Below are 13831 nucleotides of genomic sequence, written 5' to 3'. Positions count from 1 at the left end.
AATTTGGACCCGGGACCTCTCACACCCTAAGCGAGGTTTTGTGCACCCACGCCTCACAAGCTGATCCCGACCTCTCAAGACACATATATATACAGTATATATATACATACATACATATATATATATATACTGTATATATATGTATGTATATATATACCAGAATGTTTTATTAAAACATGCATTAGGGCAGAGTTAAGGCAGACTCTGATTCTTTTCATTTCCTATTAGATTAAATTTCAAAGTAGACTACAATAATCACAACAATATGTACATGCAGGCTGCCTCGTGGCTCAAAGGTGGACTGCAGATATAAATGTAAAATAAAAGACAATGGAAGAAATTCGGTTCCGACCCCGTCTTTGGAATTGACTGCTCTGGTACTATGGACCAATAATATGGACCTTGCTTTTATAGTTGGGACTAAAGCTGCTGTTTACTCACTGCTATTCACTTGAAAGGCCTTTTTGATCAGCACACACACACACACACACACACACACACACACACACACACACACACACACACACACACACACACACACACACACACACACACACACACACACACACACACACACAGCAGCTTCCATCTGACTGCAAAACTCATAATAATAATCATATCCAGACTTCTTCTGGCTTTGGGCAGGAGCAGCTGTGCTTATTTCTGGTGACTCCAACAAATAATCCAATCCATTGCCAATTGACATGAAAGTTGCTCTATTTTGCATTCGTGCTGTATTCTGCGTATTGAGGGCAGTGTCTGTTTTCGCTGCAGTTTGGGTAATTGCCTTTTGGATATCCTCTCGTGATCAGCAGACACAGTTGTTCAGATGTAGTTATGGTCGATCCATCACCCAGTCCCAGATCTAGTGTTTGGATCGTTGGCAGGCGGTACTGACATCTGCAGCATGAATGTGATTGAATTCAAAGCTGCATCTCTGACCGTGACCAACTCTTTGAAACACATTCTCCTCCCAGAAACTCCAACAACCCCCTGCAACAAGAAGAGGCAGGCGCATCATGGACATCCCAGCGACGCAAACGTTTCACAGCTCCATCTGTATCTGCCTTCATCCCTCTGTGATGAAGAGGAGCAGGACGCCGAGGTGTGACTTCGTAGTGGTGGTGTTTGGGGCGAGGAGGCCGTGGCGAGTCAGAGCAGCCATCTGGATCATTTTCCTGAACTGTTCCTCTGGTAATATCTTCCTCGTCACATCTGGTTTCCACCCTCCTTTCCACTATCTGGAACAGAGCTCCAAAGCAGCTCTCAGAAGTGATGTCAGCTGAAGGGTGGGGACACAAAATATAGAAACACAGAAATATATTCCCAAGCAATTAGAACAACTGAGTTCATGTAAAAGCCTGACCACTGCGTCTACATGGGATATGTTACATCATGCTATCATTCCAGATGAAGTTACATGATGTAGAGATGGATGAAGACACAGAGACGTCATGAAGGACGGTCAGCCCAATAAACCTAAAGCAGTTTAACACTTTGTTAAAGTTGCACTAATTCATATTTTTAAATGTAAAATAGATCAAAAGACTGTAATGTTAGCGGTTCCCCCCGTAGTGACGAACCCACAGAGGACCATCAATGTGTGATGTTCCTCATGACGACGGAAGTTTTAACTTAGACGAGTCAACTAGTCTAAAAGTAAGAAAACACTCAGAAAACAGTCAAATGGTAGCACAATTCAATCTATAAGATTAAACATTGTCAAAAAAATATTGAGTATTTTATAAGAGCCATTTGAAATCGTTAATCAATTGTATTTTAAATGCCACTGAAATCAATACGGCCCCACTGTCTGCTCCGGTCACCTGGTTAGAAACTCGCTTACAGACTTGGTGTGTGGTGTATCTTTGATGAACTGTGGTCCAACAACAGTCGTGGTTCAGCATCACTTTCACCATTAGTATCTTAGCATGCAAGTTTGATTCATTGAGCTAGCTGATGTTAACATGAGTTCAGATCAGAGCAGAGAAAGCAACAGCTGAGACAGCAATCGTCAATATGTTATCTACATTTGTACATTAATAGAATGATATAAGTTTCACCAACTAGTAAATGAAAGTAGAGAAAACTAGTAATGAAAACATGAACTCGCTTCCCATCAGGACCACTGTTGTGTTGTCGTAATGGAGGCACTGTCTGAAGGCCCGGGGGGGAAAGTCTGTTCTTAATATGAACCAGTTCTGAAGTGACGGGTTGTTTTCATCTCAATATGCTGCTACAAAACGTTTCAAATCCAAAACCTGTTGGAGGAAAACAAATTGGGGCAGCTGTGGCTCGGAGAGAGAGGGTTGTTGTACAATCGGAAAATCGGCGGTTTGATCCCTGGCTCCTCCAGTCCATGTCGGGAAAACCTGATTTCAAATATGTTCATGTGTGAAAGGCCTCTGGCTCACGTAAATCAAAAGGCCTCATGAACGTGATCAGTGATTTTCAAAGATCATCGGAAAACTCGTGTACTCGTGGAAAGTTTGGCCTGGTTTGATGAGCACTTTATGTTCTGTAAAGTAAACTTCTATCATTTACCATGTGGTTTAAAGAAAACAAGGGTCTTGCTTTAATTGTTTTAATATAGTTTCAGTTCCAATTACCACCAAAGGAGTCAAGCCATCCCATGTCCCACACCTGTAGACTGCTGCATGTGGTGAGTGCTCTATAGTGGAAGCTGGATGAAGCAGTGGGACAGACAGCAAAACGTCCACGTAAACTTCTGTTACAAATGTGTCCCCAAGTTAAAAAAACATGTTGAGTTGGTCACCTGTTGGTCATTAAATATATGTTTAATATTGTTCAACAATTTTCATTCATTACCAAATTAATACCAAGGTCATTTAGAACAGGGTAGTCATACTATGACACTTTATAAGTGCATACCTAACATTAAAGTAATATGCAACATTTTGGGAAGTCCTCTTGTTAACGGTCTTACAGGGAGACAGGTAGACAGAGAGACAGGGAGACAGGTAGACAGGGAGACAGGAGACAGGAGACAGGAGACAGGAGACAGAGAGACAGGGAAGCAGGTCCATGACTGGAAGATGGAAGAAACCTCTCAGGCGGGTAGTGTTTAAGGACCTGATTACTACATCACTGCATATGTTGCTTTACTCTTTGCAGGACTTCAACAGAGGAGACTAGCTTCAGGAATCTGAGGTCAAACCAAACAATGCAAAGTCTCTGGTGTTTTCCCAGTCCTTCACACACCAGTCAGAACCAGCCTACAGCAGGACCCGGCACTCTGCAGCACAGCATCTGATGGCATCACACAGATGTGAAGTATAGACTGAGGACAGCAGCGCTCAGAGCAGACAGCAGAAAGAACCTCCATGTGGGCGGGACAGAAAAGGGCCTCTGCTGATAAGGTGTGCAGCTGGATGGATGGAGGCCCCACACACTGGGGGAAAACACGGGCCCCTTAATGACATGCTGGAGAGTCTGCCCAAAATTACAAAAAACGACAGGAAAACAAGAGTGTGTACTGCTGGGCCGCTTCAGAAAACAAAGTAATAATAAGATGCCTGTGAACAAGTGACTGTTGGTGGAGCAGGTGTGTTTATTTCTAAATCAAACTCACAAGCTGCAGAGACAAGATGGGGCCACACAGGAGAGCTACCAAAGAGAAAATACTGCATTACATTTGCGGTTAAGGAGCCTGTTACAATGTGTACATTTCAATTGTGATGATCATAGTAACTACAGCAACTTAAATGTAGAAATCTAAAGCCTCAGTGTGGCATATATGTCCTTATATGGCCGTGACTTCTTCTGTGTGGTGGTGTTTTTAAAACTCACAGATGTCAAAATGAACAATGATTAATATTCTTTACCATCAACTTTGCTTTAAGATTTCGGATTTGTTTGCTTCTGTGCACACATTTTTTGTAACTGACATTTGTCACTTTTTAAGACATTTGTGTGGAGTTAAATACAAGTAAACTTTGTAAGTCTTTTAGTATTTAAAAGTATGGGTGTTCAAGCCCCACATTTGGGATCAGTCAAAGAAATGTAAACTCTGGTTTCATACCCAGTTTGGCTGTGAATGTTTCTCACAATGAATCACTTCCATGTGCTCTATGTTACTGTGTTACAGAGAAACAATGGCTGGAAAACAAACTGAGAATTTGGTCAAAGTATTGGTGGAAAGCAAGTTTCCTTATCAGCAAAATAGATCTGATCAAAAGATCACTTTGTGGGATTTTCACATTTCAGATGATGATCATGTCTTTCAAAGGCCCTTTTCTGCACAATTTCTAACAAATACCTTAATTTTTAAAAATGTAATACATATACTGACTCAAAAGTGATTCTATGCAAAACAACCAAACCAAAAGACATTCATCATTTACTGATTAAGTCCATACAATGCTGTGTACAAGAGTGCCCGCCTGCTGCTTCCAGTAAATGTTAAAATAAAACCAAGCTGACTCTTGGTCCTCCGTGGGACAAGACACCTTCAGGCCAACCCCCCGGACACGTTGAGACATCTTGCAGTGGTCCAGGCCAGCAGCTGCTCATCGTTCAGTGCGTCAGGTCTGTATAGTGTCGTCTTGCTGGCCTGCTCTCAGTACAGAGGTAGCAGATCATACACCACACACTGTGCTCTGGAGAGATCTGGACTCCACTGCTGCTCCGAAAAGGCCTCAGAGCGCAAGAGCCTGTCGATCAGAGACAAATAGATGAGAGCGTGTATATATATATACATTCTGTATGAAAGTTATAGTAATTCAATATGGTAAAAGATTCTGAGATACTTAAACTAAGTCAAAGTTATGAGATACTAAATCAAAATGATGACATTTTAATCAATACAAATATGAGCTCTAAATTAATTAAAGTCTAAATTAACTTAAGTTAAAACATTAGTAAGTCTATATCTGAAAGAGTGTCTCATTATTTCAACAAAGTGAATCAAACTTTTTGGACAACATACATGCAAGTTCGGCCAAAAATCCATCAACATAAATGAAAGAAAGCCATTAAAATAAGGAATGCAGATGTTTTGCCGCAGCTGGAGGGCCTTCTGTGTGTCTTTGACTGTTGGTTTGTTGCAGAACAATCAAAGTGAAGTGAGATAATATCAGCTGAATCTAAAGGGGTGTAAGAGTGGTGAGCATACCACATTTAGAACATACTGCCGAACAAGTTAAGTCCTGCACTCACTGAGTTACTATCAGCTGAATGTAGTGATAATATCATTATATTATAATATTGGATTACTAACACCGATGCATTCATGTGTTGCTGCATTTCAATGTTATGTCATTTTAACTATTTTACAAACTTTTGGGAAGTTAAAAACAATGTATCATATTTAATGATGAAGATGATCATATGATATGTGAAATGAAGTGTAGTAGAAGTATTGAGAAGCATGAGATGGAATACATCCTTAACTCATACACTTTACATGATTGGCTGTATCTAAATTGAATATAACACAAAGCGTTACCAAGGAGGAAGTATGCAGCAGCACTCAGGGAGAGGATGATGAGGAAGATGGTGCCTAGACCCAGATCTCCCATCGCACAGGCATTCGGACAAGCACAGGTGCTCTCCACCCAGATCTGCAGGGGCTCCTCAGTGCTGAGGCTCAGGCCGCTGATGAAAGAGGCCGACTGGTTTGGATTACAGTGGTAGTGCACCACTGTCAGCGGCTGCTCGTCCTGACCTGGGACAGGAAAGGGAGGACTGCCTATCAGGTCAGCACACAGAATGATCACTGACATGACTTAGATGTGATGTTTGTGTTTTAGCTCACCCATGTATGAGACAGACAGCGTCTTCAGGGTGTCATTGTAGTGGAATTCATTCCCGTCATGTCTCCCATAGCTGAGATAGCGGCTGATGAACCCGTTGAGCCTGTGATACCTATTCATTCACATATCACATATCAACAGGAGATCCACCTGCTAGATGAGTAAAGGACAAGGATCTGAACATGTATCCAAAGATACAGCTCAAAGCTGAATTTAACTCAAAAACAAATAATTACAAACTGCTTCAAAAACATTTCAATATGTGAAATGTGCACCAGAATCAGCTGGAGTTACAGTGTGGTGACAAAACCACAGCGGTCCTCACACCTTCAGTTTGTGTGTTACAGTCGCCCCCTGGTGGCCACAACACGAATTACACAAATCAACCTCACCCTTATTAAACAATCCAGTAAGTCTTGTTAGACCATATCCACCTTGCAACCTCACATTTTCCAAAAAAAGAATTGTCTCTGAATTACACAGCTTTACTTTGCATTCCTGTGGGGATTGCAGCAATAGGTAATTTGAGTCTTATGAGTGTGTGTGTGTGTGTGTGTGTGTTGTGCTCCCACCCCATAGATGAGGCAGATGAGGTGGTTAGGCACCAGAACACTTTAAAAAGAAATGCTGAAGAACCAGGTCAAAATCCAGGAGTCGTGGTATTTATTAACAAAAGATTTGCCTCTGCTTACATTTGACTGCTAATGTTCTTGTTTTTTTCTTCTTGTTTTTCTCATTCAAATAGCCAGATATATCACATACATCACTCTTCAACGTTTGAGTGAAGACGAATCCAGAAAGTCGTCGAGCTATTTGGGTTGTTAGCTAATGCTAACTAGCAGCTAAGCTAAAGCTAAGTAGCAGCAAGATGCCTCCCTTCTCCACGGACGACTACCACAAACTCCTGCAGAAGATTGCAGTCTTGGAAACAAAAATCCATCGACTAGAAGTAACCGTGGAGGTAAATGGACTGTGTGGGAATGACACCACTTTACCATGGACTCAAAACATTGGACAAACGCAAGCGAAGACACAGCTAACTAGCACCACCAGGCCTACCAACAAACAGGAGGAGAGAGCAGAATAGAGAAAGGAGAGTGTCGGAAAGCTGAGCGCAGGTGGCGAAAAACAAATCTCCAGGTTCACTGTGACATCTATAAAGAGAGACTTCGCAATTATAATTTGGAACTTAGAAATGCAAGGCAGTCCTTCTTCTCTGACATCATAACCAAAAACAATAACAATACACGCGCCTTATTTGCTACCGTCGACAGGCTAACAAACCCTCCAGTGTCAGTAGCTGCTGAGCTCCAATCCACCTGGGCATGCAATCAGTTTGACTCCTTTTTTACTGACAAAATTGAGAAAATTAGATAAGCAGTCAGTGCCTCCACACCAACCACAGGATGTTGTCCCCATCTCTGAATAACATCCGTTCAAATATCATGACACAATTTCATTCAATCGACCGTAGAAGCCTAGAAGACATGATACAACATCTGAAGCCATCCTCCTGCTGCTTAGATATTCTACCAACACACTTTTTCAAAAATATTTCAAACTGCATGACCACTGATCGTTTACAAATTGTAAACATATCCCTTCTCTCAGGTGTCTTCCCACAAGCCCTAAAAACTGCAGTTATTAAACCGGTCCTAAAGAAGGCTAACTTAGACTCCGCAACAAGGAAAGATTACAGGCCAATATCCAACCTCCCATTTTTAAGTAAAATAATTGAAAAAGCGGATTTTCAACAGCTGAACAACTTCTTGGCCGTAAATAACTGCTTTGATGTCTTCCAGTCAGGCTTTCGACAGCACCACAGTACTGAAACTGCTTTTGTTAAGGTTTTCAATGACATCCACTTAAACACAGACAGTGGCAGAAGTTCAGTCTTAATATTACTGGATCTCAGTGCTGCATTCGACACGGTCGACCATGACATACTACTAGAAAGACTAAAAATCTGGGTGGGACTCTCTGGCACAGCACTTAACTGGTTTGAATCCTACTTGAAGGACAGATAATACTTTGTGTCTGTAGCTAATTACACATCAGAGCTGACTAAAATGACATGTGGTGTTCCCCAAGGTTCAATACTGGGGTCTCTTCTGTTCAACATCTACATGCTTCCACTAGCTCAGATTATGGAAAATAACAAAGTGTGTTATCATAATTATGCAGACGACACACAAATCTACATAACTATATCACCAGGGGACTATAATCGCATAAAAGGGCTGGGTAACTGCACTGAACAAATCAACAACTGGATGTGCCAGAATGTTCTTCAACTAAACAAAGATAAAACAGAAGTAATTGTTTTTGGTACCAAGGACGAACGATTGAAAGTCAGCGCTCAGCTTCAATCACTGATGTTAAAAACCACAAACCAAGCCAGAAATCTAGGTGTAGTTATGGATTCAGACCTCAACCTGAACAGCCATATCAAGACAATTACAAAATCAGCCTACAATCACCTGAAGAATATATCAAGGATTAGAGGACTTATGTCTCAACAGGATTTGGAAAAACATGTCCATGCATTTATCTTCAGCAGACTGGACTACTGTAACGGTGTGTTTACAGGTCTCTGTAACAAGTCAATCAGAACGCTGAAGCTCGAGTCCTCACTAAGACCAGGAGGGTGGATCACATCACTCCAGTTCTGAGGTCTTTGCACTGGCTTCCTGTTCAACAAAGACTTGATGTTAAAATCCTGTTGTTGGTTTATAAAGCACTGAATGGTCTAGGACCAAAATACATCTCTGATCTGCTGCTACCTTATGAACCATCCCGACCCCTTAGGTCATCTGGGACCGGTCTACTTTCTGTTCCCAGAGTCAGAACTAAACATGGAGAAGCAGCGTTCAGTTGTTCTGCTCCACATATCTGGAACAAAGTCCCAGAAAGCTGCAGGTCTGCTGAGACCCTCAGCTCCTTTAAATCAAGACTGAAGACTTTTCTGTTTGCTGCTGCCTTTAGTTGAACCAGATTCAAGGATATTAATCAATTTCTGCATTTTACTATTTTATATTTTATTTCTCACACTGCTTTTTAGTGTTTTAATGAATGTTTTAATGTTCTTAATTGTTTTTAAATCTCGTTTTCTTTTGCCTTATGTTTTGATGCTTTTAATGGTTTTATGTGACGCACTTTGAATTACCTTGTTGTTGAAATGTGCGATACAAATAAACTAGCCTTGCCTCACATCTTAACAGATCCCAGCCCTCCCTGGTCCAGTCCTCGTCCCTGCTAAGAGGACATAACAAGGCTAACAGATGTCTACACAGGATTTAAGACTTGAGACTAGAAACAGACGCCCTCCCCAAACCAAGAGAGGAGGAATCTTGATTTCAACAGCAAATTCACAGTCAGAACTGCTGGTCTAACAGCTCAACATTTGAACATATCCAGTCAGAATGGAGAGTTTTTATAAACAACCAGTGTTCTGAATCAGAGTATTCACAATCACAGACAAAAACATTTATTTTGATTAAAGTCACCCCGCTGTGGTCACCTAGACTAAAATAGTAGCACAATACAAAACAAGCTCCTTTAGACTTATTTAGCAGTAAAAAGATAAAGCTTGTGATATTCTATGTTTTCCTTGTTACTAATCCAATGAAAAAAAACAAAGCCAGCAATGAACTGATCCACTAACAAGTATTAGCAGTCTGTAATCTGATCAATCTTTTAACCCTCTATAGTGAGAACTGAATGTCAGGATTTAGCTGTGATGTTGCAAATGTCCCACATGTGTTCAAAGCATAATTTGTGCAGTGAAAGAGGAAGTGGAATACCCTTCATGTCTTACTGCATAGCAATGAGTGACAGGGGTCCCATGGCTCAGAGAGGGCTGCATGCAAAAGTTCCGTAGAAGCACACATCTTGCTTCCGTGAACATACGATGTGAATTGTCTACTCTACCTGACAATGAGACATGCGGCAACGTTGGTACAGTCCGCTCCTGTCAGGTCCTCTGGCTGTGAGAAGGGGTGGCAGGGGCTGAAGGACAGCAGGGTCTCTGCACCGACCTCCAGCTTCTCTGCTGACACGGGCTTCAAATGGCCGAGGAAACCCTCTGCATCTCCCATCGCCTTCAGGTTTATCACCCCGCTCCCATCCTTCATGATACATTTGCAGTTGTTGACTTTGAAGCAGCCCGACTTCTTAGCGGACCTTGGATGAGGGGAGAGCGATGAGGAAAACGTGTTGAAACAGACTAAGAGCGTGATGAGGACAGTCTGAAGACTCATGGTGTGAGTGTGCACCAGTGCACAGGGCAGTGGCAAGTTGTGTGTTGTTAGGTAACCATAGAGCATCTGACAGCTTGGTGATGGTAGGAAAGTAATTAGAGTAAAGGTGATTGCCATTCCGAGCATTCCAGAGGCCCACCATGCTCAGATCAGTGTCTTTCCAATTGCAGCAAAACACAGGCAGCAGGTCACAGGTCATCCAGAGAAACCAGGATACAGGTCCCGGAAAAACCTGATGCTCTTGAGTTCTGCAAATATCATTTGGCTGTGCTGTGAGAACCACAAAGACAGTTCCATTCAGACGTCTTAAAACTAGGACAAATACAAGTGAACTATCTTTGGGTGAACTGATTCTCAAATTGATTATGAGATTTATCTTAAATGCAAATCATCTAGTCTTATACATGATAATGATATACCCACATATTTGACCCAGAAACAACAAACAGTAAAGCAATCCAGAGACGACAATCAGAGATGCTCACAAGTCTCTGAGCTAGAGTCCAAGTCATGTCTCGAGTCTCTGAGCTAGAGTCCAAGTCTTAAGTCTCTGAGCTAGAGTCCAAGTGAAGTCTCAAGTCTCTGAGCTAGAGTCCAAGTCAAGTCTTAAGTCTTTGAGCTAGAGTCCAAGTCAAGTCTCAAGTCTCTGAGCTAGAGTCCAAGTCAAGTCTCGAGTCTCTGAACTAGAGTCCAAGTCAAGTCTCAAGTCTCTGAGCTAGAGTCCAAGTCTTAAGTCTTTGAGCTAGAGTCCAAGTCAAGTCTCAAGTCTCTGAGCTAGAGTCCAAGTCAAATCTTAAGTCTTTGAGATAGAGTCCAAGTCAAATCTTAAGTCTTTGAGCTAGAGTCCAAGTCAAGTCTTAAGTCTTTGAGATAGAGTCCAAGTCAAGTCTTAAGTCTTTGAGCTAGAGTCCAAGTCAAGTCTTAAGTCTTTGAGATAGAGTCCAAGTCAAGTCTCAAGTCTCTGAGCTAGAGTCCAAGTCTTAAGTCTTTGAGCTAGAGTCCAAGTCAAATCTTAAGTCTTTGAGATAGAGTCCAAGTCAAATCTTAAGTCTTTGAGCTAGAGTCCAAGTCTTAAGTCTTTGAGATAGAGTCCAAGTCAAGTCTCAAGTCTCTGAGCTAGAGTCCAAGTCAAATCTTAAGTCTTTGAGCTAGAGTCCAAGTCAAGTTTCAAGTCTCTGAGCTAGAGTCCAAGTCAAGTTTCAAGTCTTTGAACTAGTCCAAGTCAAGTCTTAAGTCTCTGAACTAGAGTCCAAGTCAAGTCTAAAGTCTCTGAACTAGAGTCCAAGTCAAGTCTTAAGTCTCTGAACTAGAGTCCAAGTCAAGTCTAAAGTCTCTGAGATAGAGTCCAAGTCAAGTTTCAAGTCTCTGAGCTAGAGTCCAAGTCAAGTCTCAAGTCTCTGAGCTAGAGTCCGAGTCAAGTCTCTGAGATAGAGTCCAAATCGAGTTTCAAATCTTTGAACTAGTCCAATTCAAGTCTTAAGTCTCAGAGCTGGAGTCCAAGTCAGGTTTCAAGTCTTTGAACTAGTCCAAGTCTTAAGTGTCTGAACTAGAGTCCAAGTCAAGTTTTAAGTCTTTAGACTAGTGCAAGTCTCTTCTGGTTGTAATGAACGTTTGCCATCTGGTCTGCTTAGAACACTGCAAAGCTTTGTGTCAGGAATTCAAAGCATATACTGTATCGGTCCGTTAGCCATTAGCATACAGTATCAGCATTGATTTGGTTGGTAAATGATCGATGCAATATAAAAAGAACACACAATTAAAAAGTAAATAACTGTGTTTTGCCCCAAAAAATGGATATTAACTAACTTTACTCAGGATAACAGGAAAATATTGCTAACATTAAGCGTGCAATAATACCTATAACACGTTTTCAATAACAGTTAGCATATTACCGTATTGTATAATTACACTGGTTCTCCAGCTGATGACAGTTTACAAGCTACTGTAATTTAACACTTCTAGCCTCTAAACCACAGAGATGCTCACAAGTCATTTTGGTCCAAGTCACCGTCTCTGACAACATTAGACGTCTGCAAGTTCTGATACTTCTTGTAGTGATACTACGGCATTGTTGGAATCTATTGTAACACAATCTCTTGTAACACTATTTTCTCGTAATGCAGTTATCAGTTACATCCTTTTCATCCCCATTTACTCTGCTCTCCCCCCTAACCCTGTGCATGTGCCTCACCACAGCTTTAACCCTCCTGTTATGTTGCGGGTCAAATTGATCCGTTTCAAAGTTTGAAAATCTAGAAAAAATATTTTAAAGTACTTTTTCTGTATGAAACTTCTTCTGCTTGCCTTAATTAGTGTAAAAAAAATATGGTTCATATCATGTATTTGCAACCACCCCCTGAAGGTTTATATTACAGAGATGATGTTCGGGTCAATTTGACCCGGCAGTGAAAGTGGAGGCTATAAGGGGTCAGAAGGGTCAAGTTTAGACCATTTATTTCTTTGAAAATGTGAGACAAAGTATTTCTTACTCCCTCCCACCATATTTCATCCCAATCTCACACACACACACACACACACACACAATATTTCATCCCAATCTCACACACACACACTTTCTCACTACCCCACCTGTGCGAGAATTACAGATACTATTTTGACTTTGAAGGGAACCTTTTATTTTCCCGCGGGAAAACTCCGCCCACACTTGGCAGGAGAGGGGCGAAACATACAGAATGGTTGATTGGGAGTCCAACATTACACTCTGCAGATACATACAGTACAACACAGCAGCTTACTGTAGGACAACATGAGCAACAGAAACAAAAGGACAGCCCTGGAGGCTCTGGAGCACATCCTTGATCACGACAGTGAAATAGAGGAGGATGTGTCTGAAGATGAAGACCATCTTGAGGTCAATTCAGATTATAATGGTGCTGATTATGAACCATCAGATGAGGAAACTGATATACCTGTTCCTCCAAGCGAGACATTCATGTCAAAAAATTGTGAAGTACAGTGATCATCCTCACCCAATACACGTCAGCCAAGACTGTCTGCCGAAAATATGATAAAAATGTAAAAACGGTCTGCACAAAGCAGACCGTGACGACATGTCAGTCATGTGCTGTGTAGACACAGATACACAGACAAACGCATAGAAACACACACACACCTCGTTCATTGTGCTCATCTCTTGTTCATTTTTGTAAATGTCTGTTTCTTAACACTATAAGTAAACATTAGTAAAGTTTACATTTCAATACAAATCCTGATGACTCATTTGGCTTGATTTTGAGTGAGCGGGTCAATACGACCCTGAACAGCAGAGGTGTCTCATCTCTATTTATCTACATCACCCCATGAAAAAAAGAAAGTTTCAAAATGCAAACAAAATTTAGAAAAAAGTACATGTTATGGTAGACTAATGCAATTTATATCTAGGTTTTTCCAATGTACCTAAAAAATAGTTTGAACATGTATTTTTCATGAAAACGAGTGAGTTATCCTAATTGAACTCTGATCTATGGAGGGGTGAATAACTCCATTCCACTAAATACTGATTGAATTGTTAGTGATGAGGTACAAACTATATTTATTAGGATTTTTTTGGTTTCTGACAACTTTTGGATGATTAAACATGCACCGGGTCACATTGACCCGAGAACATCATTGCTGTAACATAATACAGCACAAGACTTTAATGATTTGGTTGGGACTAAAGTTGTCAACATTTCTCAGGTCAACTCTGTTGATAGAGAAGCCGTCATGCATTACCATTATTATTTTCTTTGTAGATAAAATGACGAAAGTAAACATTACATTTGTGAAAAAAAACAA

Source organism: Anarhichas minor, unplaced genomic scaffold, assembly GCF_050575085.1.
Source record: "Anarhichas minor isolate MPS153535 unplaced genomic scaffold, ASM5057508v1 ptg000025l, whole genome shotgun sequence".
NCBI classification, from domain to species: Eukaryota; Metazoa; Chordata; class Actinopteri; order Perciformes; family Anarhichadidae; genus Anarhichas; species Anarhichas minor.
The sequence above is the reverse complement of the archived record's forward strand: the minus strand, read 5'-3'. Positions refer to the sequence as shown.